Consider the following 6000-nt stretch of genomic DNA (forward strand, 5'->3'; position numbering starts at 1 on the left):
TCAGTTTGAGATTATGGTCAGCATTGACTGGTTGGACCAAAGGGTCTGTTTCCATGTTGTAAGACTCGATGATTTGGCCAGCTGAGTCAATGGTGCTACAAAAACCTTTGGAGCTTTTGACTTGAGCATGATTTGAAAAGTTGCTGGGTCAGTCTAACCCATGCTTGTAAATTTAGATGAGAATTGTTTACAGACCATGAATGGAAAAACCTTGAAACAGATATGATCCTGAATTATGAGACAACACAGTGTGGAGCTGGAGGAACACAGCAGGTCAGGCAGCATCAGAGGAGCAGGAAAGTTGATGTTTTAGGCTGGGACCCTTCTTCAGAACTGATCCCAAATTATGGTTGGGCATGTTAATTATGTGATACATTACATTTTTCACATGATAGAAAACACTGCACCTTAAGTTAATCAACATAATGCAAAACACAGCGTTCTGAAACGAGAGCAGATAATGCAGATTCTAACTGCATCTGAGATATTCAAAATGTTCATATTTCATTAGAAATGAGTTCCCCAGAGGCTTACCGTTTTGCTCTTTCAGACTCTAATTTACCTGCTGTTTTCTGATTTAATTTCTGATTTCTTCCATCTGTGCTTTGATTTTCATTATAGCATAAGATCAAGTGTATTTGATAGCGTACAGCATATTTAGATTTGAAAATTTTAGGGAAAAAGAGCTCTTCTAAGAAGTACAGAAGCAAAACCCTGCAGACAAAGGACATGAGAAACATAAGTTCTGAAAAACTTTGTGGGTCAGGTAGCATTTGTGGAGACAGAAACAAAGTTAATGTTTTGACGTCAATATGCCTTGCACAAATCTGAACATGGTCAAAACATGATCGCGTTTATACAATTAAAGGCAGGGAGGAGTAGCAAAACCAAAACAGAAAGTATAGGATAAGGTAGAAGGTGGTAAAGTTTAAACAGATGTCATGGAACAAAATGGAATTATTTGTTGTCCTTTTTTTCATGGAATGTGGGCAACACTGGAATTATTTGTATTTGCTGCCATGCTTAATCACTCTTGAAGCTGAATGGAACAGAAACAGAAGTTGCTGGAAAAACTCAGCAGGTCTGGCAGCATCTGTGAAGAAAAAAAAATCAGAGTTAATGTTTCAGGTCTGGTGACCCTTCCTTAGAACTGGATAAGGAACTGGACCTTGAAGCTGGATGGTTTGGTTGGTTGAGAGCTTAGACGCATCTAAGCGTGGGGAATCGAAAACAGAAGGAATAAATTAAAATGAGGCGGATGTCACATAGCTCTAGGATGAGAAGATTTTTTAAAATTTACTCAGGTTTGTGAAATCTCTGCTAAAGAGAGTTGTGGAAGCTCAATCTTTGTGCATATTTAAGATAGAGTTTGATATATTTTGGGTTATCAGTGATGTACAGGCTTATCGGGATCAGGTGATTAAAAATCATTGAAGTGTTTGATCAGCCAGTCAATAGTGGGACAGGGTCAACAGGTTTAATGGTGTATTCCTGTAGCTATGTTCATCCACATGACTGCATGGCTAGAGGTTCATGTAGGTCAGATTGGGTAAGGATGGCTGATTTCCTTTTCTAAATGATTTAGTGAACCAGATGGGATGTTAACATAATCAACCACAGTTCCATAACACCATTGCTTTAGATAATTTATACTGCAAATTTATTGAACTTAAATTGCAGCAGATATTATGTTTGAATTTTAACCAATGCACCCAGAGCATCATTCTGGGTTTCAGCATTACAACCCAGTAACATTACTACCAGACCACAATCTCCACATAATACATTGTAAATAAACATTTTCTTTCCAAAATTTAGGCATGTGGCAACATGACAGAATAAAAATGGTTTCTAGTCTGCAATTGTTAAACTCTAGTTCATCACAGCAGTATGGCAACAAAGAACTGTTGTTACTGCAAAATAAAAGCAATGTAAACAAACAAAATATATACTCACATTAGGCTGACATGGCATCAGAAATAATCAGACCAGGATGATTTACTTTCAAACATGGGCCAAATAGAACAGAATTAGACATCTTGGAGAAAACAATTTTTGAGATACAGAATATCTTCTAATTAGATGCTAAACCAAAACATGAACAAGTAACTATATTTTTATGTGCAACTGGGTATACAGCTGATCACCTTGCAGTTTGCCAATGGGGTAAAAGAAGCGAGTACTCTGGAGAAGTCCTAAAAGTCGTTGACAATTACTTCAATCTCTAAACAAAATCTTTGAAGGGGTGATTAATAATAAGAGTTGAACATCCATGTGAAATTATAAATAATTTCATTCATGATCTCGACAGATTAATATAGACAAATGACTACCATAAGAGACAAACTTATTGTAAGAATTGCTGATGAGTCTTTAGCATATTTACTGCAATCCAAGAAAAGACCCAACTCTAGATAAAGCCATTCACATACAGTGTGAAGCAGAAATCCAGAAAAATACATAATCAGTCCAAAAGAGGAGACAATCAAATTTAGCACAGGAAGATCAGCAGAGTCCAGTCGATCTTTAAGGTATGAAACCATAATAGGCACACATGAAAAGAAAATTCAGTGAGTAGAGCAGGGATCAGATACTCAACATCCTTTTCAGTGCTAGAGAGCAAGGAAACCTCAAACAGATTCAGTACCCAGCTATTTAAAAGTGCATGTTTTGTCTGTCACAAAGTGGGAGTAGGATCACTGAGTGAGGCATGGTTAAGAAAACACTGTCTACAGCTGATATCCAGGAAGCATAGCACTTAAGAGTAAAGGCATGATATAAGCAACTATCAAATTGTAGAATACCCAGATATACTTGTCAATCAAGAATGCCTTGCCTTTGAGCAGAATGGCATTACTTGACCTCAGTATTCTTCAAATGGCAGAGGGAATAAAATTAAGGAATAGCTGGCAAAGGAATAACCAGTTAAAGGCTGGTAGGTTTTGCCACAAGTTTACAGAGCCCTAAATGCAAAACACAATTCATTGAGATTAGTTATATTGGCATAAGAAATGAATTTCATGCAGTCAATGAGAATAGGAACCTGTGACTATATTGGATTGGCACAATTGTTTTCCACTGCTGTCAACACTGATGAAAACTCAGATTGTTAGATCCAGCAAGGCTTGCAAGAAAATAAACAAGCAATGGGCAAGCTAATGAACAACATACCCCACTTGAGCCAATTGATGGATCTCTAATTGATGTAAATCAAAGTGGAAAACAATAACTCAACAGATTCAAGTCTAATGATAGATACTGATGTGACTTGGGAAAGATAGGTTCAAAGAGAATACTCAACTTCTTTATCTTCCCAGGAAGAATCCTCAGTAACTAAGATTGATGCATTCAAGAGGGCATTGGATGAAATGGTGTACAGGGATATAAGGAAAAGGCAGGAGATTGGAACCAGGTAATAGAACCAGTGCAGGCACAAATGGGTAACATGGGGGCACAGTGGTTAGCACTGCTGCCTCACAGCACCAGGGATCCAGCTTTGATTCCAACCTCGGGCAAATGCCTGTGTGGAGTTTGCATGTTCCCTGTGTCAATGTGCTTTCCTCTGGATGTTCTTTTCCCTCTCACAGTCCAAAGATGTGCATGCTAGGTGAATTCGCCATGGGAATAGTTACAGAGATAGAGTAAGGGGGTAGGTCTAGGTGAGATACTCTTTGGAGGGCTGGTGTGGACTCAATGGGCTGAATGGCCTGTTTCCATATGATTCTATGAATGGCCTCCTTTTGTACCGTAACAGGTCTGTGAAGTCAGACATCATGCCAAGCAAGAAGCAACCCACAAATAGCAGAACTGAAGAAGTGGATACAAAAACAGAAATTGCTGGAGAAACTCAGTGGGTCTGGTAGCATAAGTTCATAGAAAAACAGTTAATGTTCCAAGTCCAGTGACCATTCAGATTTCCAGCATCCGTAGTTCTTTGTGTTTATTTTGTTTTGAGGAAATTGATACTTAACCAATAATACAATTGCTGAGGAGAATGAGAGATTCTAAAGCAAACAGCATGTTTAGGGTAAAACATTTAAATGCTTTAACACAACTCTGTTTGATCGTCTGACTGAAAATAAATATCGACTGACATGGATTGAACATGTTGTTACAACTGGAGCAAAATAAAATTTAATACGTTGAAATAAAACAAAGAACAAAGAATGACGGATGCTGAAGATCTGAAACAAAAAAAAATAGAAATTAGCAATATTTTTAGAGCCTGAACATTTGCTTCCATGTCCTTTTACCCACCCTGACACCTGCCATGAAATTCACTGCTTCAGCGCAGCCAAACCATTTCCTTCTACCCCTGGGTCCTTATTATCAGCTTTTCTTTCTCCTTGGCTTAATGTCAACCAACCCTTTGGCTCAGAGATAGTAGGAACTGCAGATGCTGGAGAATCTGAGATAACAAGGTGTAGAGCTGGATGAACACAACAGGCCAAGCAGCATCATAGGAGCAGGAAGGCTGATGTTTCGGGCCTAGACCTTTGGCTGCCTACATTTCTCTCTGTCTCTCTGCCTCCACCTATTTGCTCACTCCTTTTCCCGTCACCTTGACTTGAGCCTATATGCCACCTTTTCCCAACTGCTATCAGTTCTAAAGAAGAGTCACTAGACTTGAAATGTTAACTCATTTCTCTATACATATGCTGCCAGACTGGCTGAGTTTCTCCAGCAATTTACATAGAATCCCTACAGTATGGAAACAGGCCATTCAAACCAAACAAGTCCACACTGACCCTCTGAAGAGCATCCCACCCAGACCCATTCCCCTTCACTATAACCCCTGCATTACCCATAGCTAATCTACCCTAACCTGCACATCCCTAGACACTATGGGCAATTTAGCATGGCCAATCCACCCTGACCTGCACATCTTTGGGCTGCGGGAGGAAACCGGAGCATCCAGCAGAAACACATGCAGACACGGGGAGAATGAATGTTCAAACTCCACACAGACAGTCACCTGAGGGTGACATTGAACCCTGGTGCTGTGAGGCAGCAGTCCTAACCACAGATCCACTGTGCCACTTTTTTTGGCTTTTGTCTATAAATTTAGTCACAGTGTTTTAAAAAAATGCCAACCAAAGTGGCTGCTATGATCATTTACTGGATGTTTTTTAAATTCACTTATGGAATGTGGGCATTGCAGGCTAGGCCAGTATTTATTGCCCAGAGGGCAGTTAAAAGTCAATCACATTGCTGTGGACCTGGAGTCACATGTAGGCCAGACCAGGTAAGGATGGCAGTTTCCTTCCCTAAAGGGCATTAGAGAATTAGATGGGTATTTCCTCTGACAATGGATTCATAGCTATCTTCAGACAGATTTTTATACTAGATTCAAATTCCACCATTACCATGGTGAGATTTGAACCTGGGTCCCCAGAACATTACCTGGGTCTCTGGATTAACAGTCCAGCGATGATACCACTAGGCCATCACCTCCCCTTCATTAGTAATATCCTTCCACAAACTACTGTCAAGTCAATGTTAGACATACAAGCAACAGCTAGGTACCACCTGATTAGGATAGAATACTAAATATTATGCTGTAAACTGCTGTAGAGATTATTGTCACCAATAAAACCGTTTTGCACAATAGAATTGCAAGTTACACAAATCCTACACAATGACTTTTCACTTAACTCCCAGAATGGACCATAGAAATTTATCTATCTGCAGTGCAAGCCTTTGTCTCTCATAAACCATCCTCCTTCCCCAAGAGGCTTGGTCATGTGACTCCCACCTAATTGCCTTTTTAATTATATAGTTTTGAAATAGCAGCAAGCAGCTAAGATGTTAGTGCTACTTCATGACCACCTGAGAAAATCAACACGCCTGATTCTGGATTGCAAAGGAAAAGACCCTGACAAATAAAAAGCAGACCCCAACCAGTATTAGTGCAACAAGGTGCAGGGCTGGATGAACACAGCAGGCCAAGCAGCATCATAGGAGCAGAAAGGCTGACGTTTCGGGCCTAGACCCTGATGA

Source organism: Rhincodon typus, chromosome 6 (assembly GCF_021869965.1).
Source record: "Rhincodon typus isolate 14 chromosome 6, sRhiTyp1.1, whole genome shotgun sequence".
NCBI classification, from domain to species: Eukaryota; Metazoa; Chordata; class Chondrichthyes; order Orectolobiformes; family Rhincodontidae; genus Rhincodon; species Rhincodon typus.